Here is a 27,733-nt window from a genome sequence, read left to right as displayed (position 1 = left end):
TATTTTAATGTATTCCTTTTTACAAATAATACTTTTATTGAATTGTATTGAAAACTGTAACATTGCTTCAAATATCTAGAGACTGTCCATTCTCCCAAATGTAGAGTTATGCTCAGAGGTTTGCTTGTAAGAGAGTGAAAGCAAAAGGAGGAAATTCCTGGCAGGAGTCTGAACTGGACCCTCCTATCTATTCCTACTGATCAACAAGTTGCTGTAGAGAAGGAAGAAACTTTCCACTCTTCAGTTGTGCTCAAGAGAAGACACAATAGCTATAGTCAGAACTACATAGTTGGGTATTTGGCTGTACTGCTCACTAGTTGTGAAATGGTCAGCAAGTTCCTTTATCATAACCTTTCTTTATCTCAGTGTTTAAGTCCATAAAATTAGAATCATCACAAGACCAAGACCTAACTCATAAGGTTTTTTTGAGAATTAAATGTACTTTATACACTCACTCACATGCAAACCCATACACACGAAGGAAGTCACACACTTAAATGTTGAATAGTTGGTGTAAAATAAATGGTCAGCATGGCTTAACTTTTAATATTGTTGGTTAAAATATGTGTAATTAATTAGAGAACTGTAATTTGGCAACATACAAATGCCTGCTGAATTGGTAGTATAAGAAATATATATACAATTGATATATATATAGACACTATATATATATATATATATATATATATATATACAATACATATACAACTGATGTCCTAAGATAAAAAGGAATACTCTGAATATGTGAATTAATAATTTATATTTGACCTGAGCAAAAAGTTGAACAAAGCAAAAATTTCCCTACCAGCTTAAATTTGCAAATTTATAACAGCCATACTATATAGCAATTCATTTTAAAATTAGAAAACTATAATTTTTAGTATTAGACTTGGAGTCTTATCTTGTAGCTTCATCTTTTCATGGATTTGTAAGTTACATTAGTGAATACTTAAGTGAATAGATCAAGTCTGATTATAATTTTGTTCCAGTGATCTTTGAACTAGAGGCAACACATATCATTACATAAAGTATATAAAATGACATTTTTGTTATATTTCAAGTTAAAATAGTTATTAAATCAACTGGTTTTGAGTTTATGATAATGTCTTTTCCTCCCAAGTGTTGATTATAAAAAATTTATAATGGTTGCAGCATTAGCAACTGGTAAAATTCACAGTGACTCTTTATAGCTGTATGATTTGGCTCTCAGCATGTTAATGATTCCTTAAAGAAATGCAAATCAATTTAAATATAATATGGAAACTACTTATCATAAAAACCAGTAGTGAAAACTCCATGAAGTTTAATCCTCTACTAATTTTATGTGTTTTTATGCTGTAATTTTTAAGAGACTTGATTAGATTCAGGGGGAAGAAAAAAAAAAAAAAAGCCTTACTGAAATAAAGATAATGACCCACAGTGAATAATTTCCTTTCCTCCACATAAGCCATGGTAATTGAAAATTGTGACTTTAGGGGTTAAGTTTAACTGTCTTTAAAATGATCCTTTCATTGTTGACTAACTATTCAAATGAGCTCACATTTGAAACTGTCATCCTTTTAAAGGCCTTTGACAAACATTGCTGGATGCCATGTTTCCAATTATTTGTGCCCATAATTTGGCTGTCAGAATCAAGTGCAGGTTCAGACTAGTGTCTCTGAGACTATTCTGAGTGGGACAAGAGGTTATTATCAGATCTCTTTGGGTCTAATTTACACATGTAATGTCTTTACACTCTGTAAGAAAGCGTTATGAGTCCAGATATCTGAAAATTAAGCCAATCCTGTCAATCTCCTTTTCCAGATCAAAATACCTTCATTAGGTGTTCAAGCACTGAACAGAGATGCCAGCTAATGGAATGGTTAAAGACGGGTGTGCACGCTAAGGCACTGCTGCTTTTGCTGAGAGCTATGCTCCACTCTGGAGGCTCTCCTTCAGAGCAAGCTGACAGCTGGCTCAGTTCTGCTTGGTCACATAGCTGCCCAGGAGCCCAGCTGCCTATTTCTGGGGATGTGGTCAGCATAAGGACTGATGAGATTTCAGTTAATCAAATTTCACACAGGCCAGTAAGTTTGATTCTTCAGCTCCTAAGCAAAATCCTGCCAAGTTCACTTTATGTTAAGTCCTGAGCTGTTGAACTTAAAAAGCTGCTGCATCTGCTTTCGGCAGCAAAGTGTCCTAGCGGTTAGGCCTTACAGGTAGGGCACTTGGTTATTCATTTTTCAAACTCCAGGGAACATATGAGGTATGGAATTGGCAAGGGGCTGCTGTGCTGTATATTTCCAATAAATCAAGAGACTTCTCATCACAGGCAAAAAGTAACCAGGAGACTCAGAGCAGGTCAAGCTGACTGAAATGAGAGGGCTATCTCCTTATTTTACCTTTGTGTCAGATGAAAGCCAATTGATTCCCAAGACAGAAGAATCCTCTCTTCACAGTGGAGCCTACATCTCAACCCCAGGTGGTGCATATTTAAAAAGATGGCCATGGATGGGGCAGTGTTCTGAAAACTACTGAGAGCTCACAGAGAAAACATATTTTCCTTGGAAATGTCTTACATCTACATCAAAGCACAAATCTCTGAAATTGATCTCTGCTTGATCTACATTTTAGGGACTATGCACAAAAAATTTAGTTAAAACACAATTAAGGAGTTCCCATCGTGGTGCAGCAGAAATGAATTCGACTAGGAACCATGAGGTTGCGGGTTCGATCCCTGGCCTTGCTCAGTGGTTAAGGATCTGGCATTGTGAGTTGTGGCCTCAGGTCACAGGTATGGCTCAGATCTTGTGTTGCTGTGGCTGTGGTATAGGCTTGCGGCTGTAGCTCTGATGCGACCCCTAACTGGGGAACCTCTTCATGCCACGGGTGCGGCCCTAAAAAAGAAAAAAAAAAAAAAAAAAACAACAACAACAAAAAAACCACAGTTGAGGGGGGAGGAAAGAATTGGGAGGGTGGAAATAACTTATACACACTAGTAAAATAGGTGATTAATGAGAACTCACTATATTGCACAGGAAAATCTACTCAATAATTTGCAAAAACATATGGGGAAAAAGAATGGGTATAGTTATATGTATGACTGAGTCATTTTGCTGTACACCTGAAATTAATACAACATTGCAAGTCAATTAGGCTCCAAGAAAATTAAATCAAAAAATTGAGCAATTTTCCTCTTTTCCATTCCCAACGTTACCTCCATGGCTTTTCTCCTTGTACACTCACAGTATATACACATTAGCAGAATAAAAGAATCCTTATAGATCCCAATATGTTGCCCCTCCAATCAATGTTCAATATTCCTGCCAGAGTAATCTCTCCAAAACATTCATTTGAATAATGAATTCCTCTACTTCTTAAAAAATTTGACAGATCACAATCTCCCTCAGGTTTTCCTAAGTATGGCCTTTGATATATCCACAATTGGTTCCACTCTATTTTCCCAGTTTAATTTTAATCACATCCCTAATCTCCAAAAATGTCCTCTACTCTGGTGAAAAAAAAATTAAAATAAATGAAATAAAACCCACTAGTTTTCCATTCCATACCGTTTTTCTCATTCATGTTCATTAATTCTTGTTTATGGTGCTTTCTTCGAGTGAAAAGTCCTTCTCCTAATCCTCTTTACTGCCATTTAAATTTCTAGTCAAGCTATAAGGCTCAATTTTCTAAAAGCCTGAATTAGTTTCTTCTCCATTTATGCAACCTCACTGAAATGATTTCATGAACTATCTACTGATGGTTTTTATATTCAGTTTGAAAGAGTCCTGGTTTTAGTATGGTAGGTGATTTCCAATTGAAACTTGTCTATTTTAAATACCATGTTGTAACACTAGATATTCTTTAAAACTTTCATATTAACTGGCTTTGGTGGCATTCCTCTGGCAGGAGAAGAGGGTCTCTACCTCATATTGCTACATCAAGATAAAGATCCAGGGTCCCAACTTGGCTTCCATAGGCAGCAGAGCAGTAAGCTCCTTAGTATGTCATGGTAGAGGTAACAAATCTGGCTAGCCACATCTGATGCCATGAGGGGACTGAGCACCTTAGTAATGGGCCAGGATAAAATTGTTTTCTGTTATCACTTTGGCAAGAGGGTTGAAATACCTCAGTATAGCCTTGCCAGTTTGGGAGTCTAAGCACCCTACTTATCCTTTTCTGGAGTGAGAAGGATATGACCACAGTTTTTTCCCACAGCATTTGATTGCAATAGAATGGTTACGTGTGAAAGTTTTTCTTGACAGCCACCACTTTCCTGTTCCTTTGCTAATGAGACAAGGCATTTTGGAAGGCTTTTTGTGATTTATGTTGTTTTTTTCCTTTAAGCATTTTAAAGCTATTGTTCAACTTTCTTTTAACTTTCATGGTTGCTGATGAAGATTCAATCATTATTTTCATCACTATACCTTTGTTTACAATGAGTTTGTTTCTAATCTAACTTTACCAGTTTTATTTATCTTTGCCTTCAATAGTTTTGATACATTTCACGAATGTGACACTATCCTTTCAATTTTGTGTCTTTTGGGATGATTAAACCTGTCCTGGGGGTCAGCTCATCTTTTTTCTTCTCTTTATTTTCCAGATTGAATTATTTTTATTGATTTGTCTTCAAATTCACTTACTCATTCCTATGTTATCGCTCTTCAGCTATTAAGATTAACTTGTGATTATCTTATTTCAGTTATTTTAATTCTGACTTCTAGAATTTTTAATTTTTGTTAATTTTTATACTTTCTTTAGAATTCCAATGCACAGAAATAAATGCACATAAAACTATACACATAGGCTCACTAGTTCATGTTTACTCGCCTGCAACTTCAGGCACTTGCCTTTTGCTTTATTAAATGGTTGTTTTATGAGGTGGTAGCTGCTTTTGTAGTATTATTTGGGCACTTGCCTAATCACTCCTTTATGATCATTTATTTCTTCATTGACAGTTTAACAAATTTGTTGTGTTCAATTCTCTATTTTTCAAGAAATGTTTCTCAAATACTTCTATTTGATAACTTACACTCATCAGGATCATGTCATTAATACAGTGTATCATTGTGATATTTTATGTGATTCATAATGATCTTTTCAGACTAGAATGACAGAGAGCAAAAATGTTGGTATCAACTGAGACAAAAATCAAAAAAGTATATTATTGGCTATATCAGCTAAAAGATACTTTGTGGTGGTTATTGAAAATTGTTATTAAGAAATAACACCACCAACAAACACAGTGTTTTCCAAATAAGGAGCTTTCTATAAATTGCCATGAACTCAGTTTTGTTGCTCTAATAATGATACCACATAGGGAAAAACAGTTTTATTTGGACTATATTTATAATAGATTACAGAAATCTCTAAAATTATATCCAGTTGTGTGCTATACCATGCAGGCAAGTTAAATAGGCATTAAATAGTCATCCTATTTCCAAAATTTTTAATCTTTTTTGTGTCTTTAATCTATAAACCACTGACAAGTAAAGAATATGACTTATTCAAATGTCTTTACATACATGCTAACGACAGACTTTCTGACAAACAAACATGGTATTTGCCAGGAGGAGAATCCTTTAACATGAAATAATTTTGGCAAGATGTACTTGGCTTGTCTAGGATTGCATTAAGAAAACAAACAAAAAACTATGGATTTGCAGGTTATAGTTTCCTAAAATAGCTCTCATCTGCTTAAGTGAGGTATTACTTCATGAAATTATAAATTAAACCTGGGCTGAAGTGCACCCTAATGCAGTAAGAAAGTGCCTCTGGGAGTTTGTTGGTGGCCTAGCAATTAAAGACCTGGCATTGTCATTCCTGTGGTTCTGGTTAGTACTGTGGCACAACTTCACTCCCTGGACTGGGAACTTCCACATGCCATGAGTGCAACCAAAAAAAAAAAGAAAAGAAAAGAAAGAAAAAAGTGCCTCCGGAGTGATTTGACAATCTTGAATTAACCCCTGCCTCACCTGTGGTTTGAGATGAATTTCACCTTTGAAATTCTTTTTTTTTTTTTTTTCCATTTCTAGGGCAGCTCCTGTGGCATGTGGAGGTTCCCAGGCTAGGGGTCTAATCGAAGCTGTAGCCGCCGGCCTACGCCAGAGCCACAGCAACGTGGGATCCGAGCCACATCTGCAACCCACACCACAGCTCATGCCAATGCCGGATCCTTAGCCCACTGAGCAAGGCCAGGGATCCAACCTGCAACCTCATGGTTCCTAGTCGGATTCGTTAACCACTGATCCATGATGGGAACTCCACCCTTGAAATTCTTAAGAAGGCTTTATGTTGTATATGATTCTTGGGAATCTGATTTAATGAATGGACCCAGAAATTACAAACTATGAAGCAGAGCTCTATGTGGTAATATAAAATATCAAGATATAATGATATAGAGAAATCATCAAAATTTGAAACACCAGGGATTCTATGTTCCCTTCTTCTCTGAAATAGATTGAATATAAATTATCTGTAATTGGGTGTCAGGAAGTTCAATAATTATCTATCTCATAACATTTAAAGCTATGCAGATAGATATAAAATAATTTGGGAGGATAATTTACTTTTGTTTTATAGCATTTGTTTTGGTGGAAAGTTTAAATTATTTTTATGGACTATTACTATAAGTAAAGAATAATACTAAAATTCTTCATATTTGGTAATGCTTAGCCACTACATGAGACTAAGAAAGTACTTCACATTTTCCTCTGTTCACCTTTATTTAACTACTGAATTAATCTTAATATTAAAAAGATTTCTGGAAAAAAAGTTTATTTTTTCCTTATCTAACACAATATGCCTACAATTTCTGCCATTTTCCCTCCTAAAGATTAACACCTACAGTGTGTCTGTTCAATATCTTGGTATCTATATAAATAATCAATAGTAAATTGTATGTGATGTAGCAGAGGAAAAGATGTACCCTTCTCTTTGGAATACCTTTTGATCAGCTGAAACTTAGTATTTCATATCTGTTAAGCTACTAGTCTCAGGCTACTTAATATAAAATATAAAAGTACACAATTACATGTAATTATATATTCTCCCCTATGTATTTTGTATTATAATTACTATGTTACTCTGTTAATATAGTAAATATTGAAATTTAGCTCTTCTTTATACCTCTAAAACACTTCTATGCGTGTGGGTAACAACAATACTAATAATTAAAATGAAAGCCTATGGTCAAACAGTCTACAACCAATAAATGCCGGGGAGGGTGTGGATAAAGTGAACCCTCTTACACTATTAGGGGATTGTACACTGGTACAACCACTGTGGAAAACAGTATGGAGGTTCCTCGGAAAATTAACGATAGAACTACCATATGATCCAGCAATCCCACTCCTGAGCATCTATCCAGAGAAAGCCATAATTCAAAAGATACGTGTACCCCAATGTTTACTGCAGCACTATTCACAGTAGCCAAGACATAGAAACAACCTAAATGTCCATCAACAGATGAACAGATAAAGAAGATGTAGTACATATATACAATGAACTATTTATTACTCAGTCATTAAAAAAGAATGAAATAATGCCATTTCCATCAACATGAATGGACCTAGACATTATCATACTAAGTGAAGATAGATAGTGAAAGACAAACAACATATGACATCACTTATATGTGGAATCTAAAAAAGGAGGGGGGTATGTAGATGAACTTATTTGCAAAACAGAAACAGACTTACAGACTTTGAAAACCTTTTGGCTACCAAAGGGGGATGAATGAGGGAGTGGACTGGGGGTTTCAGATTGGCATATGCACTCTGAGGTAAATGGACTGACTGGCCAATGGGAACCTGCTAAATAGCATAGGGAACTCTGCCCAGTATTCTGTGATAATCTATACTGGAAAAGAATCTGAAAAAGAATGGATGTGTGTGCAAGTAAAACTGAAACATTCTGTGGTACGGCAGAAATTATCACAGCATTGTAAACCAACTATACTTCAATAAAACTTATAAAAAATGAAAACACCCAACAATGACAATAAAAAAGGCCAATGGAGATTAATTCTCTCTTAAATATATACATACAAAAAGACTGAAGAAAAAGTTTGACATTGTAATATCCAATTAGAAGCCTAAATGGAGAGCTAGAATCTCTATACTTTCTATTACTCAAACTGTGTAGGAAAAAGGATGGTTCTATACATAGAACTGATGTGGATGTCAGTCTCCTCACATCATCCCAGAAGGCTTACTAATGGGTGAAATCCAGCTGCCAGTTATATGAAAAATTACTCATCAATCAAGTATAAAACCTAAAACTAGGTTGCTTTAAAAAATATATATTAATTCTCATCAACCAATTTCCGATTCCTTGGTTTTACTCAGAAAATACATTGTTGGGAGAAGGTACACTTATTTTATCTTCCATGATTAAAAATATGTATGCTGTCTTAGTGACAATCAAACACCAGTGTTAGGGTCAAATGGTAATCTTCTTTGCATTCTCAGTAAATATCATCTAATCTGAGAATGTAGGGATGATGATAAATGAAATGTTATTACAATGAGAGAGTAAATACAGATAAGTAAATGCTGGTTATTTAGAAAATCCTAACACACTGTGGAATTGGGTTTCAATATTATTTCTGTGTGATATAGTTATTAAACAAGCAGAGCATGCATAGTTTTTATTGTTTATATATCCAAGATAATTTTAAACCAAGATAATTTTAAATGTAATTTAGGAATGCTACAATACATGGCATTGATATACGAAAAAGAAAATTGCCATTCCAAGGCAACCTCTTTTATCAAAACCAGGGTTGTCTTAAGTGAGTTCACATAACTACCTAAATTAGTCATCATTAAAGAGTCACAAGCTCAAAAAATTTGACTTTAAGATGTCTTACATTTTGGAAACTTTGTTTTGTAAGAAAAGGTAAAATTAACTAAAACGCAGAAAATTGACTTTATATATTGCTTTCAATTTTTCTTTTTAGATGTGATACAGATTTTCATAAAAATTTTTTATATAATCTGCTCTATCTAATCACCAATAATAGAAAAAAACTTCTCTGGCAGGTTGTATTCATTATTTCTGAAAAACCATAGGAACTATTTAGCAGTGGAATGTTCAAGTTTCCACACTATTTCTGGGATGAGATTCTACCAAAGCAAAGATTAGGGTTGCAATTCAAAAGAACCTATATTTTCACAATATACATACAATTTATTTTATCATATTCAACTAAGAGTTTATCCTCAACCAAACTAAATTCACTTTTGCAAAAACAAAACAAACAAATACATATTTTACTTTAGTCCCTTTCATGTTTAGGCATTTGTTACATTCAATTCATTTACTTTTGTTCAAGTCATTAATTTTCTTAATAACTTTATTTTATATATATTCAACTATTATTTTGAATAAATGATTTTCTCGGATCAATTAAGACTAAGAAAAATAAAAGTATTTTAAAAAATTATATCTCCACTTACTCTCTGGGATGCTTTTATTTTTAGTATAGACACAAGTTACTAATGTATATCATTTTCCTTCTCCTTTAAAATCTTTTTTTAATTCCCTGGGGACTCTATCACCAGTGTCCCCACAGGACACAGCAGAGCCACAGCTGACCTCTACCTCCCCAAGAGACCCTCCTGGATCCATGGGTAGCCCAGGCTCTTATGGAGTCACTTACTGTTTTGCCCTGTCCCAGGGTGCATCCTGTGGGGCTCCAGCACACACCGCCCTACTAGCCTTCAAAGCCAAATGCACTGAGAGCTCCTCCTCCTGAGGCCAGACCCCCCCAGGCTGAGGAGCCTTGTGTGGGAGAGCCTCTGCGATATAGTTATTTTCCAGTTGGTAGGTCACCCACCCTGTGGGTAAGGGATTTGGGGATTAAATCATGAAAAAGCACCTCCTACCTTCTCCTTGTAGATTCTTCTTTGTCTTTGGGTGTAGAATATCTTTTTTTGGTAGGTGCCAGTATTTTTTTGTTGATAGTTGTTCAGCAGTTACTTGTAATTTTGGTGTGTTTGCGAGAGGATGTGAGCTTGAGTCCTTCTACTCCACCATCTTGTCTCCTCTCCCCCTAAAACCAAATTTAACATTTAATGCAAAACAGATGTACTGGCAACAGATCCTCTCAAGTTTTGTTTGTCTGAGAAAGTGTTTATTTCTCCTTCACTTTTGAAGGATAATTTATTTCACTGGATACAAAATTTGAGGGAGGAGTGTTTTCCCTCTTAAATTATTATTTTAATAATTAATTTAATTATTTCACACTACTCAGTTCTTATTGCATTGTTTCTGAGGTGACGTTGCATGTAATTTTTTATCTTTGCTTATGTATCGATATGTTCTTTTTTTTTCCTTCTGATGCCCTTCAGGACTACTTCTTATCTTTGATTTTGGTAATTTAAATAGGATAAGCTTAAGCATCAGATTGTTTTGTTTTCTTTTTACAGCCATGTTAGCATATGGAACTTGCTGGGCCTGGGGTTGAATCTGAGCTGCAGCTGAACCTAATCTGTGACCTACACTTCAGCTGTGGCAACATAAGCTCCTTTAACCCACTGTTTGACCTGCCTGCCAGGGATGGAACTCGTGCCTCCATATTGACTAGAGTAGCTACAGTCTGATCTTTTATTCACTGGGCCACAGTGGGAACTCCAACCATAGGTTTTTGTTTGGTGGGGAAATTTTTTTATGTTGCTTTGTGTTCCTGAATTTCTTGAATCTTTCATTTGGTATTTGACATTCATTTGGATAATTCTAACTATTGCCTCAAATATTTCTTCTGCTCTTTTCTCTCTTTTCTTTCTTACATTCCCATTATGTGTATGTTACACCTTTTGAAGAGGTCCTACAAGCCTTGGATATTCTATTTTTTTTTTCCAATCTTTTTTTATCCTGGATTTTAAATTTTGGCAGTTTCTATTGGCCATACTTAACACAAAGACTCTTTCTCCTGGTGGTCCAGTCTACTAATGAGACCATAAAGGCATCCTTCATCTCTTTTATAGTGTTTTTGATCTCCAGCATTTCTTCTGGCAGTTTTTTACAGTTTCCATCTCCCTGCTTAAATTTGTTCTTGCATGCTGTCTACTTTATCCACTCTAGTTCCTAGCATATTAATAATAGTTGCTTTAAATTCTTAGTCTGATAACTCCAACATCCCTGGCATGTCTGGTTGTGATGGTTGCTCTGCTTTCTCAAAATGTTTTTTTGTTCCATTTTGTTTTGAGCCTTTTAGTATGCCATGTAAGTTTTGTTGAAACCTGGACATGGTATACTGGGTAAAAAGAGCTTCTATAAATAGACTCTTAGTAATGCTGGGGCTAGGTGCGGAGGGAAGGGAAACATCCTCTAATCGAGTTTCAGTCTGTCACTGAGTCTGTGCCTCTGGATTGTGAACTTTACAAGAGTTTCTCAGTTTTGTTTACCCTCCCCTCCCCCTTTAAGTGGGGCAGGATGACTAGACTGGACTGTAGTTGGGTAATTCACTCCTCTCAGTGGTAGAGTGTTGTTTAAAAGTGGACTTGAATGTATTTTAAATATACATTGCAAACACTAAGAAGGAGAAAAAAGAACTTGATATGATATGCTAAGAAAGGAGAGAAAATCAATATTAAAATGTAATCAAATGTCAATATAACAGCTTACACACAAACAATATCTAGTCCCAATAAAGTATTTGGTGTGCTACATTAAATTATTGGATACTGATTTTTATCAGACTTGATTTTTCCCTTGAGAGATCTGATAGAATCATCAGACTCAGTCTTATTTTATGAAAATAAATTCTAGTTTTTATTTTATTTCAAAATTTCCACTCACTTTATATCTGGCTGTAAAATGTATAAACTCAAACAAAACACCAATAATTGGGATATTTTAAGAAATCTACTTTGTATAATTGTATTTTCTTCTTTTTTTTGGTCTTTATAGGGCCACACCCAGGGAATATGGACATTGCCACTCTAGGGGTTGAATCAGAACTGTAGCTGCCGGCCGACACCACAGCCACAGCATCGCTGCATCCAAGCATCTGCAACCTACACCAAACTTCAAGGCAATGTTGGATGCTTAACCCACTGAGCGAGGCCAGGTATCAAAGCTGCATCCTCATGGATGTTAGTCAGGTTCGTTAACCAGTGAGCCCTGTCAGGAACACCTGTATTTTCTTCTTTAATAGTAATTAAATATATCAGTAACACACCAGAAATCACATACTCAGTCCTGGAGAGGCTAGATACAAAAATTTTGTTTGTAATAGAGGGGGTTCATTAAGAAAAATACCATGAAAACTTTCATCTACTAAAAATCAGATTCTTCATATATTAATAATCAGAGATAGTTTGTTTATACTATCTCTATTTTGAAAAATTAATTTCAATGTTCACAAACAGGAAGATTTATAACTATAAACAATTAAATTATAATATCAATAAGAAAATTTTAGAATCACAGGTCATAATTTTTGTCTTTTCATGTGTTATCTAGTCTACACTATTTTTTTATGATTTTTATTTTTTTTCCATTATAGCTGGTTTACAATGTTCTGTCAATTTTCTACTGTACAGCATGGTGACCCAGTTACACATACATGTACACATTCTATTTTCACACATTATCATGCTCCATCATAAGTGGCCATAGTTCCCAGTGCTACACAGCAGGATCTCATTGCCAATCCATTCCAAAGGCAATAGTCTGCATCGATTAACCCCAAGCACCCTATCCATCCCACTCCCTTTCCCCTCCTCCTTGGCAACCACACGTCTATTCTCCAAGTCCATGATTGTCTTTTCTATGAAAAGTTTCATTTATGCCAAATGTTAGATTCTAGATATGAGTGATATGGTATTTGTCTTTCTCTTTCTGACTTACTTCACTCAGTATGAGAGTCCGTAGTTCCATCCACATTGCTGAAAATGGCATTATTTTGTTCTTTTTTATGGCTGAATAGTATTCCATTGTGTATATACACCACATCTTCCTAATCCAATCATCTGTCAATGGACATTTGGTTTGTTTCCATGTCCTGGCTATTGTGAAAAGTGCTGCAATGAACATGCGGGTGCATGTGTCTTTTTTAAGGAAAGTTTTGTCTGGATATATGCCAAAGAGTGGGATTGCTGGGTCATATGGTAGTTCTATGTATAGTTTTCTAAGGTACCTCTATGCTGTTTTCAATAGTGGTTGTACCAGCTTACATTCCCACCAACAGTGCATGAGGGTTCCCTTTTCTCCACACCCTCTGCAGCATTTGTTACTTGTGGACTTATTAATGATGGCCATTCTGACTGGTTTGAGGTGTTATCTTGTGGTTTTAATTTTTCATAGTAGGCTACTGATAAATACTTGAATAAATTATTAAATTTTACATGTAAAACAAAATATAAGAACAGGAAATATTGGAGTTCCTATCATGGCTCAGCAGATACGAATCCGACTGGGAACCATGAGGTTGTGGGTTCAATCCCTGGCCTCCCTCAGTGGGTTAAGGATCCAGCGTTGTTGTGAGCTGTGGTGTAGGTTGCAGACTGTGACTCAGATCCTGTGTTGCTGTGGCTGTGGTGTAGGCTGGCTGCTGCAGCTCTGATTAGACCCCTAGCCTGGGGGCCTCCACATGATGCAGGTGCAGTCCTAAAAAGCAAAAAAAAAAAAAAAAAAAAAAGGAAATATTTACTTTTCAAAAAATAGATCAACAGTATTCATATTTGAAAAAAGAGAAAAAAAAATAAAACAATTATTTAACTGAATAGAACAATGCTTTGATAAAATGTAGAACCAAACTGATAAAAATCTATTTTAACAATTTAGCTTTACATTTTCCCCTTATTTTCTATCATTAATGATAGATTTATATCTTCCTTCCCTTTCATAATCTATAAAAATATTGTAATGTTGCATACCTAAAAATAATATAATTGTAAACAAACTATACTTCAACAAAATACATATACCTATTATCAAGACTTATTTCACTTAGCATATCTAGTTTTTAATCAAACACCAGAGAAAACGCAATATTGCCTTTTCCGCAGTAACTCTCTTCCCATTGGTTTGAATCAGTTTCTATCCTTCAGTTTTCTTCACATTTGTCATGTGTTTTATTGTATCATTTATCTATTTTCTGTTTTAATTTCATTTGTTTTTTGTACTTTCTTAATTTCTGTAATAAATTTGAAGTCTCTTAAAGACAGTTTTTGTTGAGGAGGTGTGTGTGTATGTGTGTGTGTTATATAGTGCTTAGTAATGCCTAGTCACACTAATTATGAAGTTTGGTTTTTCAAATTTAAATCTCTCTAGTCTCTAGTCAGCCATACAATGAGACAGCAACATCAAATGCTTTCACTGACATGTGGAATCTGAAAAAAAGGACAGACTGAACTTCTTTGCAGAACAGATGCTGACTCAAAGACATTGAAAAACTTATGGTCTCTGGAGGAGACAGTTTGGGGGGTGGGGGGATGTGTTTGGGTTATGGGATGGAAATCCTGTGAAATTGGATTGTTATGATCATTATACAACTACAGATGTGATAAATTCATTTGAGTAATAAATAAAATAAAATAAAATAAAAAATTTAAAAAAAATCTCTCTGGTCTCTGTTTAACAATGATTCTGGACTGGGTGTCCAGAGACATTTTTTCTTTTTTTCCTTTCCCAAGGGTTCTTGCATTAGGTGCTATCAGTATGGGTTGCTAAAATAAGATTGGAAGATTGGAGGAGAATAATCGAACTTTCTGGTTCTTGTTTGCTTTCTCTTTGTCTTTTTGTTCCTGTGTATTGGCCAGTCCATTTGTTAGCTTTTTGCTTGTGGTGGACAAAATAATACTTGCTCTCCCGAATTCCTGAAACCTGTGAATATGTTGTTTACATGGCTACAGGCACTTTGCAGATAGGGAGAAATATCTGGATAATCCTTTTGTATTCAATGTAATCTCAAGGATCCTTAAAATGTAAAGATAAGAGGGTCAAGGTCAGAGGAGCTATTACAATGAAAGCTGAGAGAGAGGAGATATGACAACACAAGCAGAGCTTCGAGTGATAGGCTTTGATAATGGAGGAAGGGGAAACAATCCAAGAAATGCAGGTATCCTATAGAAGTTTGTAGAGGAAAGGAAATGAATTTTCACATGGAGCTTCCAGAAGGAATGCTACTGTGCTCTTATCACTTTGATTTTAGACCATAAGACACTTCACATTTCTGTCTTCCAGAACTGCAAGATAATTCATTTGTGTTGTTTGACACCAATAACTTTAATAATTTGTTACATTTGTGATAGAAAAATGATAAACTCTTCCTGTCATCATCAAGCCAGCAATGCTGTCTCAGTCTAGTAGCAGTTACTTAAAGTAACAAGAGCTGATTTCAGTTCACATTATTCTGGTACTCTCAGCAACAGCCTCTTTGTACATTCTCAGGAAAATTAACACTAGACCAGCTAGATCCTCCTCTTCAGTTGTCTGGTCCATGTTGTTCCATGATGTATTCTAAATTCATTAATATAAGTGAAAATTTATTGATTTCCTACTATATCAGATCAATGAGTCAGAAATCATCAGTTATTTTAGTAGAGAATTTAATACAAAAAATTATTGACAAAAATAGCAAAAAAAAAAAAACCACTAAGGTATTACAAAGGTAGCACCTGAAGGAAGCATGTCTAGTCTGTTGTTAGCCTGTAAGAATTCTTTGTCTTGGAGTTCCCGTCGTGGCTGAGTGGTTAACGAATCTGACTAGGAACCATGAGGTTGCAGGTTCGATCCCTGGGTTTGCTCAGTGGGTTAAGGATCCGCCTTGGCTGTGGCTGTGGTGTAGGCCAGAGGCTACAACTCTGATTAGACCCCTAGCCTGGGAACCTCCATATGCCACGTGTTTGGCCCTAGAAAAGGTAAAAAGACAGAAAAAAAAAAAAAAAAAAAAAGGAATTCTTTGTCTCCCATATCATAACTTTCATTTCTAGAATTCACATTCGGTTCCATATCTTTGCTGAAATTTCCTATGTGTTCATACACTTTATTCACCTTTTCCACTATATCCTTTAACATGTTTATTATAGCCAAAGACAATTTAGATAACATATTTGTTACATTTATTTTACAGTCCTTTCTGAAACTTAAAATATTTGGTTAATGTCTCTGATCTATTGACTATTTTCTCTCTGGCAATAAATCATATTTTCTTATCTTTTTCATATGTGTGGTGATTTTTCATTGCAATGATATACAAAATTCAAATGGAAGTATTAGTTAAATCTGGAAGAGGGTCTGCTTCTTCTTCTTCCAGGACTTCATTTGTGGCAGTTGAGTCAAAGAAGACTCTAGTGGACTGGCTCTTGGTATTGCTGTGCTCCATTTACCTTCAGTGTGCCACTGGATTGAAATTATTTGATGTCAGGTTTACACATTTTCTTTAGCAGTGATTGATATCTAAGTGGTGAGAGGATTTGATTCATTTCTCTACCACTGATCAGGCATCAATAGGTCCCAGAGATGGCTTTCTCAGATCTTGTCCACTTCTCCAGTGGTGGAAAAGATGGCTGCCAGGTACTTGTTACAAGGTTTTAGTGCCTGTGGATTTTCTCTCAGTAATCTTCCTTGAGAACATCGCACCTGAGTCTAATAAGGTCTCTCTCTCAGCTCTCTGGGGTCTTCAGCAATGGTGTACATTTTTTGCCTGGTTTCAGTGTATGGCCCAGGCTGCCTGTGATTTTCATTTCAGTCCCCTTTTTGCCTTCAGACTTCAATAGGTCATATATGCCTATGCCTCAAATGGATTGCTCAGCCCTCCCGCCTTTTCTAAATATTAAATACAGAAGTTTGCACTTCATCTGTGACAATAAACATGGTTAATTCCTGAAGGATAGTGTGACTACACTGAATTTTTCTGTTTGCTTACTATAAGTAAACGTGTGGATCTGTGTAATTTCTCTTAATATGTGTAAATTTCATGTTGATATTTGTCACTATAGTGATCTCACAATGAAAAGGAATATAATCATTGACAACTGATCTTGGAATTTCTTGAGAGATTATTTACGTATTCCCTAGCTATCTTATTTAATTCTACCTAATGAAACCTCAATAGCAGATAATTTAAAGGTAATATTTATTGTTATACATAATAAAACAAGTAAATAATAAAAAAGAACAAAATAATGCCATTTGCAGCAACATGGATGGAACTACAGACTCTCATACTAAGTGAAGTCAGAAAGAGAAAGACAAATACCATGATATCACTTATATCTGGAATCTAATATAAGGCACAAATGAACCTTTCCACAGAAAAGAAAATCATGGACTTAGAGAACAGACTTGTGGTTCCCAAGGGGGAGGGGGAGGGAGTGGGATGGATGAGGTGCTTGGGGTTAATAAATGCAGACTATTGCCTTTGGAATGGATTAGCAATGAGATCCTGCTGTGTAGCACTGGGAACTATGTCTAGATGATGGAGAATGATAATGTGAGAAAAAAGAATGTATACATTTATGTGTAACTGGGTCACCATGCTGTACAGTAGAAAATCGACAGAACACTGTAAACCAGCTATAATGGAAAAAAATAAAAATCACTATATAAAAAAACCTCAACTTGATGAAAGAACATTGCCTTTAAATATTTAAATAAAATAGAATTGGTATTTTGGTTTAAAAAGTTCTGTTTTAAAATTACATAATAATTTACTATTAATGTTTTTACTAATTAGTATCTACTGATTTAGTGAAACACATAATTCATTTTTACATTTGATTTCTATTGGAGAATAATATGAAAACTCCACCTACAATGATATATTGTTATAAAATAAGAAACATTAAATGTTTTTATTATTATTCATGTGTCTGTGAATTAAACTCTTCTAACAGAATTAGTTGTTTCATCTTAAATGCCTCTTCCATATTTTCTTGAAACTGAAAGCTAAGGTATCTTTAATATATGTAGCTCTGACAATCTATTTAGACTCCAGATAAACATTTTGTTATAGGAACATAAAAGTAAAATGGATAATTGGGAATACAATGTGGAATTTTACTTCGGTATATTTCTGGGCTTTAGTTATAATCTTGTGTGATTTTTTTCTTCTCAATTTTTTTTTCCATTAGCCTACACTTATGTTTAAGTCACAGCATGCAGTTGAGCTAGAAAATTATGAAATCATTGTAAACACAGTATGACTCCTTTAAAGAAAATATTTGTGCAAATTGGAGTAATGCACTGTTTTACCCAACAGGACATGAGATGGCTCTTTCCATTTTAGAAATGCAAAATCAGGTGTTGCCATTCATCTTTAAAATTCCTGCTACTAAGAGGTGAGCCATTAATGTATTTGTTTGTAAGAGTCACAGTTTGTTTGGATTTTTATTTGTCTCAACTGACATTTCAGAGGTCATCTACATGACTTGATTATTTTGTTGCTGACTTATATAGTACATGCCTCACTTTTCCTTACTAAATAACAATGTAATTGAAAATTTATTCATTTTATTCTCTAATTTTTTATTGAAATACAGTTGATTTTCAATATTGTGTTAGTTTCTGGTATACGACAAAGTGATATATATATATACATATGTATATATATATATATATACACACTTTTGCATATTCTTTTCCATAATGGTTTTTACAGGATATTGAATATATTGAATATAGTTCCCCATGCTATACACTTGGACCTTGTTGTTTATCTTTTTATGTTAGACAGTAACAGTTCAAATCAGACCATTAAAAACAACAAACATTATTAAAATTATCTTTAACTAAAAGTGGTTGTGTTGTGGGAGTAATAGCAAGCTCTAAATGTGATTTATAGATGTCAATTTAGAAATTTTGTTATATAAAGTGTAGTGTCAGCAAAGATTTTTGTTATAAAGCAACAACATCTCAATGGTTGATAATGTGGCAGATAATTTTGTATTTCATTCTTATTCCTACTTGTATTCCAAATCGTATCACAACCAAAAAATACAGAAAATATTTTGAGTATTTTTTTTTTAATTATGCAGCAATTGTTTTCTGGACATATATCCCATTGGTTATACTGATTATGTAGTCGTGTTAGTCCATTATAGTGATTACCTTCAATAAAACAGTTATTCACTAGTCATGCCTTTGGGTAGCTTCTTCTCCTAGAAGCTGTGATGGGACAGTGACTTGCTTTAGCCAACTGAATGTGACAGACTGTAGAATGTACCCTTAAGAAGGACAAGCAGCATTTTTGATCTCCATGTACAAACTTTAGCTATTCTTCTGGAGGTTCCAGGTGGACAGATGAGCTGGAGAGACTATATTCAAACAGAGAAGACTCACAACTACTTTGAGGGAAAGAGAAATCCAGCTGTCTCAGTGTCCCCGTTGAACCAAGATTGCAGACAACTTGCCAGTTAAATGTAGCTGCTCACATAACCACCAGCAAGGGATGCAAAAAACCTACCCGTTGAGCCCAGTACATTCTGAAGAGAAATTAGATCACTGTTTGGCAAGCCAATAATTTGGGGGCTGGCTTATTACAGAGGAAAATTTAACTGAAGCAGAAATTGCTAACAAAAAATATAGAGTGCTTTTGCAACAAATATGTGCTTTAACTTTGAGATCCGGCAGTTAACTGGAGAGGAGACAAGAGTGTTAGTGAAAGGCTGGAATAGCAGTGGCAAAATTGCTATGAGAGGCTGGAGCAAAGAGAACCTAAGTTATATTTCTGGCAGTAAATTAATATTATCCTCTGTGGTAAAATAGGCAATAGGATTTTTAACTTATGGACCTGGCTAATCAGATTTCCAGGCATACTGGGAAAGTGCCAAGTAGGAGATGTTGAGTTTTCAAACAAGAATAGAGGAGAAATATAAAGTAGCCAGGACAGTCTCTGTTGAAAAATAAAATTACTTCTCACCTACATTGGTTCTCAGAAAAAAAAATAGTAGGCAATGGAGGGTAGTAAAAATAATAAAGTAAACAAAGCAAAATATAATTATTTCACTTTTCAAACAAGGTGGTCGTGACCGAATGGAGCCAAATGAAAAAGATCAATGACCCAGTAATGTAGATAACAAATTTGGAGAGTTTTAGTTTTAAATCTCCCATCTAAGATAATTATTTATTCTCACCTAAATGGCAGTTTTTATCTGCAGTGTACATAAAGACTTTGCATGTTTACAGCCTTATAAGACATCATTTTACTTCCTAATATAGGTCTATCAGTGCTAAAAGCATGTGAAGCAAATTACCACTCTCTGTCTTAATTTTAAATGACATTCATTTTTTAAAAAGAGGAGAAAGAGCATAGAAAATAAAGCTATATAAGCTATACTAAAAAAAGTACATCGTTTTTAAATTGAAATATTTTAGTGCTTACTCCTTTACATTTTCAAATAAATTTTATAACCAGCTTATGAATTGCTACAACAAAACAGGAAAATATATTGGTAAAATTGTATATGAGTATTACCAAATGCTTTTGTACTTAACAAAAGCATGAGCTACTTTTAAAATAAACTTACATATTTCCTTCCAAGAAAAATATTATATAACAAAACTGTTAATCAAATTTTAGAAAAATATTGTTTAGCAAAGGTTTTTAATGTAATTAAAAGATAATGATTTCATGTAATTTTAATTCAGTATAGAATATAAAATGAAATTGTTTATGACAGCCTGCCAAGTACTGTACAAGTTTCTCTGTCATGACCCAAAGGAGAAGTCCTGTCTTTTATTTTAAGCAGCAAAATTATAATATATGATACCATTACCATATCAAGTAACATTTGTTAAATGTAAACAGATGATTTTTATAATTTAACCTAAGAATACATAGGTTTACAATAATTCAGGGAATAATAATAATTCACTGAATAACTCTTTTCTGAACTCTACTGGCACTAGTTTTGAATTCTGTTTTGCCCCTTAAAAATGGAAGTAGAGTCAAATAGTTAATGTTAAATTCCAGATTTTATATTCATATAATACATATATAGATATATATATATTTTTTACTCTGGCTTTATATTTAAATAGAACACATTACCTTTTGTAATTAGCAAAGAGCAATTATCACAAATATCTTCATAAAAACTCTATAATTTTGTACCTAAATCTTAATTTTTTAGAAAGTAAAGTGATAAATGGTAATCCTTAGTAAAGCAGCCCATATTTTTCAACAACATATTTAAAATATACTTATCTTTTATCATTTTTAATAAAAATATTGACATTTTCTCATAACTGTCATGGCTCAGCAGAAACAAAGCTGACTAGTGTCAATGAGTATGCAGGTTTGGTCTCTGGCCTTGCTCAGTGGATTAAGGATCTGGCATTGCTGTGAGCTGTAGTCTAGTTCACAGATGCCGCTCAGGTCCCACACTGCTGTGGCTATGGCACAGGCCAGCAGCTGCAGTTCTCTTTTTTTGTCTTTTTGCCTTTTCTAGGTGCAGCATATGGAGATTCCCAGGCTAGGGGTCTAATTAGAGCGGTAGCCACCAGCCTACCCCACAGCCACAGCAACATGGGATCTGAGCCACGTCTGCAACCTACACTACAGCTCACGGCAACGCCGGATCTTTAACCCACTGAGCAAGGCCAGGGATGGAACCCACAACCTCATGGTTCCTAGTCGGATTCGTTAACCACGAATCCATGATGGGAAATCCATGCTTTAACTTTTCTTGATGTAGACTGAAATTTTTGAAGGAAAACTGAATATATGTGTCTTTATCACTAAGGATTTTCATTTCCCTTCTAGTATTATGGCCTATTTGTGACTGTCAGACACTTAGGACAGTAAGCTGTCTCTCATCAAATACAAACACAAACACAATTTTACAATGAAATTACTATTTGAAAATTTTAAACATCACTCACTGGTCTCTGAAGATTTAACTTTTTTTTTTTTTTTATTTAAGTGTAGAGAAGACAGGAGGACTTACTGAAAGGAATATTTTGTTTCTTTATATTTCAGAGGAATGTTCAGATTGTCACATGATTTGCAAGATATGCCAAGTAGTGGTAAGAATAATTACTACATAAAATTTATTTATACCAGAATCTCAAGAAGAAAGGGAGTGTTTTCATCCCAAAATTGCAGGTAGACACCAAACTCTTGAATGCTTTTGGTTATTCTGCAGGGGGCAGCACAATCTACACAAAATCACTATTGAAGGATTACTGCCAGGAACCATTTAGCAGCTGGTTTGTAATATAAGCAAAGGAGTAGAATATACCTGAATTGCTGCAAAATTATCATCATGCTAATTAAAATTCTTTACGTTAGCAACAGGGGTTGCTTGTATTCCCCTTTATCTAATCTCTTCTTTTATATACACAACTACTGAAGCTGAACAAAACCAGTGAGATAAAATTAACACACAAATTGTTTTTCCTCCCTTTGGGCTGGAAAAATCCTGTTTACAAGGAAAAACATATTATACATAAATATTTATGAAAAAAAGAGTCAAAAATCACTGAGTTTTTGTGTAAACTAGCAAAAATAGCATGAAGTAGAATACTTGATACATTTATGAAGAGTTCCACAATGTCCTAAGATAAAACCTATTTAGAAAATAGAACAGTTTCGGCCATTTGCTATCAATAATTAATGTTAGGTTGTGTCAGGTGAAATTGAAGACTTAATTAACTATTTTTAGAAATTAATTAATTGTAATTAAGTTTCCTGTCCATCATGAAATGCTTTCACTTTAGTACATCATCAAAAAGTGATCTCTCCATTTTCTTCACCCTCATGAAAATTTTGTGAGGAAGGAATTGAGAAGCAAAGGGATGTCTTATTTTCAGTAGGATTCTAGGTGGATAATTTAATCTGATTGGAGGTATAAGGGGAATGAGTTAAAGTAAAGGGCAATATTTTTCATTTAATGAGACATCTACATCAACCTATTAAATCATGATTTTCAAGACTGCAGAATTCATTTTCTTTCAGAATTAAATTACAGTCTTTTACAAAATACATAAAAAGCTCTTGGATTGTGGTCCTGTCTCATGTTCTTTGGTTTTACTTTTCAAATTCTTGTTTTGTCCTAGATGTAATTAAATAAATAATGTGTTAATATCAGACATTGATCACAATATTTCTTAAGTATCTAATAAAATATGTAAATTAAACACAAAAATTTGTGACGACTAGAGGATGCAATCTTGAGTTATTAAAATGAAAATTAAATAAAATTTTATTAAAATGCAAAACCTCAAATAATGCCAGATAACAATTTAAATTATATTTATTATTTTATTTGAAAACTCATATTAATAGCTTAGTGTCTCTTTCTAAATTTTCAGTACTAATTCATTTTATTTCTCTTCATTATTCTTTATTTAAAACCTTTTTCCATTGGGACATTATATAAGGAATTTAATCTAGTGTACCGTGTATGAGTAAATCTCAAGTGCCTGTTTTCTGACATTTCAAGAAAGTGAAAGATTGGGTAATGGATACTATTATTAAGCTGAGAAAGTAGACTAGTTTTTGTTGATTCTCCTAAGACATTTTTTAGATAGTGCTAAAATTCTCATTCCATTAGTTCATCAACATTTCAATATGATTTATTAATATTTTTTTCTTCATATGACAGAACAAATTATAGAGACCACACAAAGAAAACTGTCCTTTATTTCCAAAATATTGTGCACCATCTTATAAAAATTATACTTTTAGGGAAGGAGAAACTATCGTTAAAGGGAGTACAATTTTCCCAGATTATATTGATATATTTCAGTGTATGGAAATGATTGTAACACGCCTAAAAGAAATAAAATTATCGGACATATTTTAAAAAGGAGTGACTTCTGTTAAATCATGAAAAATGAATTGACTTTGATATAGTTACAGTCCTTCTACTTCTAAAGATATGATTTTTTTTCTGTTTTTGCAGGTCTGCTTTTTAGAGCCTATTAGTTTATTTAAGTCAGAAATTTATAAACCATATTTTTTTGGTAATCTATTTAGTAATCAAAAGCTGCTTGCTAATAGCAATAATGCTTCACTGAACTCTTGTCAAAATGGGAAAAATAAGGTCACTGTAGGAACGTTTTCATAAAGCCAAATGCCAGATGTCCTTCTCTCCCCAGACATTCTATCCAATCTCAAGAGATGAGGACATACAGAAAAGTTATTGCAATGGAATTGTTTTAAGGAAGCACTCTGTCTATCTGACCTTGCTATCCTAACTTAGGAGTCAAACAGATTTGTATATTGAGTGATACGTTTTGATTTGAATTACATTTTTTCTATGTTCTTGGTCTTAAAAATACGCTTTTATGGTAAGGAAACTGTTCATATGTGAGTGCGTGTGTGTGCGCATTTCTGTGTTTGCAAATTAGAATTCTTACCAAGCAAGATAAAATTTCACAAGTTTTGGGGTTGTCGCTATTTGACTTAGAATCGTACACAACTCATAGTAATGCAATTTACAACAAAATCTTCAAGAGTTCCCCTAATATTTATTTCACCAATCCTCAGAATAGTATTATCTTTAAAATAATACTCATTTTTCCTTTTCCCCTCTCCCTCAATCTTGCGAAATATTTTAGGATGATTTCTGTACAGAAAAACAGATATTACTTGTTTTCATATTCCTTTACTTACAAAATAGAGAAAGACTCACATCTAACTTCCAGACTGGTGTTATTTCTACAAAGCACTTAATTATCAGTTATTCAGAAAGTCATAAAATTGTTGATATCTCACATAAAAATCTCAAGGAAAGGCTTAGGTAATTATAAGACATTCAGAAAGAATACATCATTTAGAATATAAAACATAGACTCAGCAATTTGCCATTTGTTTATGAAAATGCTAATAAAACACCTTTTCGATGGGCATATATCCTGAGTCATTTTCTAGTAGTAGCTGTTAATAATGTTTTAGATTGCATTAAACAGTCTATAATTTTTTATTTTAGCTGGTGTGCCTATAGCTTATAAACATGGATTGGCTGGCTGAAGATAAAGATGCAGGATATCAACTAACTGTAGGATAGTTATTTAATAGCTCTTTTATGTGTAAATTGCTCACATTGGAGGAATTTTAAAACCTATTTCAGCCACTTTTTTTAACAGCTAAGAAAAGTGAGAGCCTTTTATAGACAGTAGGTTACTCAAAATTGCATACCCATACATTTCAAAACCCAGAACCACACATATTAAGTCTCCTTTATCCCAGCCCAGCATTCTGTTACCAAGAGGGCTAATATAATACAACAGATCACTACTAAGGTATTTGAGGCTGAACAAGGAGATTAACAAAATGATGTTATTCAAGGTCTGCATTCAAATCTGTAATCAACCATATATATATATATGTAGTTATGTAAAATAAGAGTGCATCAAACTTTAGGGTTAAATTTGTCATCAGGGTTTTTTTTTCCTTTTTTTTTTTAACACTCATTCACTCACTGTGAAATTCTTGGAATCATTTGTTTAAAATAACTCCATTATATGCACTGCCCCTTCAGCTGTCACTTTTGATAGGTGACACTTTTGCAAAGGGGGTCCCTATACACAGTAATGGTTTGAGAAGAGAAACTTCTATGAGAGGTCTTTAATGATCATGGGGAAGCTTCAAAGGTTGGCAAGTCAGGTAAATGCCACTTGTTCTATTTTAACATCTTCTTCCATCATTGGAATAATTTAAGTTTCTTTATTTTGTGGTCCCTAGAGGTCTGTGAAACTCCATTTGAATTAGGTGATGTCAAAATCATTAATTCTGTCAAGAATTCAAATTCTTTGCAATTAAATATTAAATTTACTTGTCACTTAAAAAAATACTGAAGACAGTTTTCCACAAATGGGGGTGGAAATGTCAAAAACTCAGTTTTAACATTTTGCATAGTAGATAAATGAGTGGCACTCAATAATCTTATATTAGGTCATCTTTCCTCTATGAAGTATCATCTAGCAGTAAAAATTCTGCTGCACTCTGAGATTACTTTTGTAAATATTTGCATCTGAGAAAGGGTCTATCCTTTGAGTGGAGGACTGAGAACACATTGCTGTTGGATGATTTTCTAGCCACAGAGGAAAAATTATAAACTGAAAAGAAGAGCAGGTAATCATTTATGTAAGAATGTAGGCTGGTATTTTAGGAGACTCCAAATAGTATCACTCTAAAAATTTTCTGTGATAGAGATCTAAAAGTACAACAGGAAATTCAAACTTCTAATCTTCACTCAGAAATCCCACTCTAGTCTTTCAACCTCTCCTACCCCTATTCTCTAATATACCTTTCTTTCTACCCTGTCAAAAATAGACAAACTCTCAACTCCAGCTCTATCAACTTCTCCCTCCTAGATTGTGAGGTCTGGCTGGGAAGAAGCTTTTAAAAATGATGACACTCTGGTTTTATTTTCTTATCTCTGCTGTGATTCAGGGCTATTGCACATTTCATGTATTTTTCCAATCATATACCTCTTTATATCTTTTTTGGTCCTTAGGTGAATATTTCCTTTTTTTTTTTTTTTTGCTCTTTTGGGCCATACGCATGATATATGGAAGTTCCCAGGCTAGGGTCGAAAATCAGAGCTGTAGCTTCTGGCCTACATCACAGCCACAGCATCGTAGGATCCTTAACCCACTGAGCAAGGCCAGGGATTGAACCCACATCCTCATAGATACTAGTCAGATTCATTTCTGCTGAGCCACGGTCTTGAATATTTCCTTTTGGATTCAGGTTCTGAATGTATTTGAAACTGGCGGACCAGAAGTCTGTGAGCTCTTTGCCACTGTGCACTATAACATAAAGTTAATAACAAAAATCATTTAGAGACTTTTGTAGCAAATGGGCAGAGTAATTTTATGTCAAAATTAAATGAGTAGTGAGAGAGAATCGATGGTTTGCATGGTTCATTTAAATTTTTAGTGATTTACTTTTTAAGTATTAGTTCGCCCCAAATTAGATTTTATTTTTGAAATAAATAACTAGCTCTCCACCATTGTTTGGAAACTGTTCTAGTTCAGCTCCAACTCACTGATTCTCAAATAATGACACTGGATGTCTGGTTTATTTATTCAGTTTTGTTTTTAATCCATAATAAAATAGAGGCGTGAATGTTAAAACTACAATGAAGTACATCAGTAAGCTAGGTCAGATTATACCTTTTTCCTGGACTTGAGCCTTAAGCCATTTGTAAATAAAATTTCTGGTCTCACCATTCTGATTAAAGAAAAAACTGGGTTCAAATTATATGCCCCAGGGCCAGAGAAAGAGAAAGCAAAGCATATTGAGGTTGAGAAAACTACGTTTGCTTATAATGTATATGGTGGAGGTGGCTCAGAGCAACTGTCGCAGACCTTCTTGAATTGATGCAGTAATTCTAGGCTTTTCTTTTGAAAACTAGCCAAGAGTATATGAAGATTAATAACATGTCCATCTATGCAGCCTAAAAACAAGAGGTTTCATAGCTGCCCTCTATTTCTCTTTTCCATTCCCAACCACAAATAGGTCTCTATCCAATCCACATTTTGATTATTTATTTCATTTATGTATACCCTTTTCTCCAGCTTAAGTCCAGACTCTCACCATTTCTCACTTAGAGCACTGTCATATGCTCAACTCATCTCATTACTATTACCTTGCAAATTTTCTGGGTCAAAACATTAGAGTGCAAATGTCTCTGTCCTGATTTTCTAGCATTAAGGAACTTACTACAATCACTGATTTCTGCTTCTTAAAAGACTTCTCAAGATGATTGTATCAAAGGTTATAAAAGTCAGAACAAGGCACCCTACATATTTTTAGAAGCTTTTAAATGGAGTTTGGTGTCAACAT

This window comes from Sus scrofa, chromosome 1 (genome assembly GCF_000003025.6).
Source record: "Sus scrofa isolate TJ Tabasco breed Duroc chromosome 1, Sscrofa11.1, whole genome shotgun sequence".
In the NCBI taxonomy this organism is placed as follows: Eukaryota; Metazoa; Chordata; class Mammalia; order Artiodactyla; family Suidae; genus Sus; species Sus scrofa.
This window is presented reverse-complemented; position numbering follows the sequence as displayed.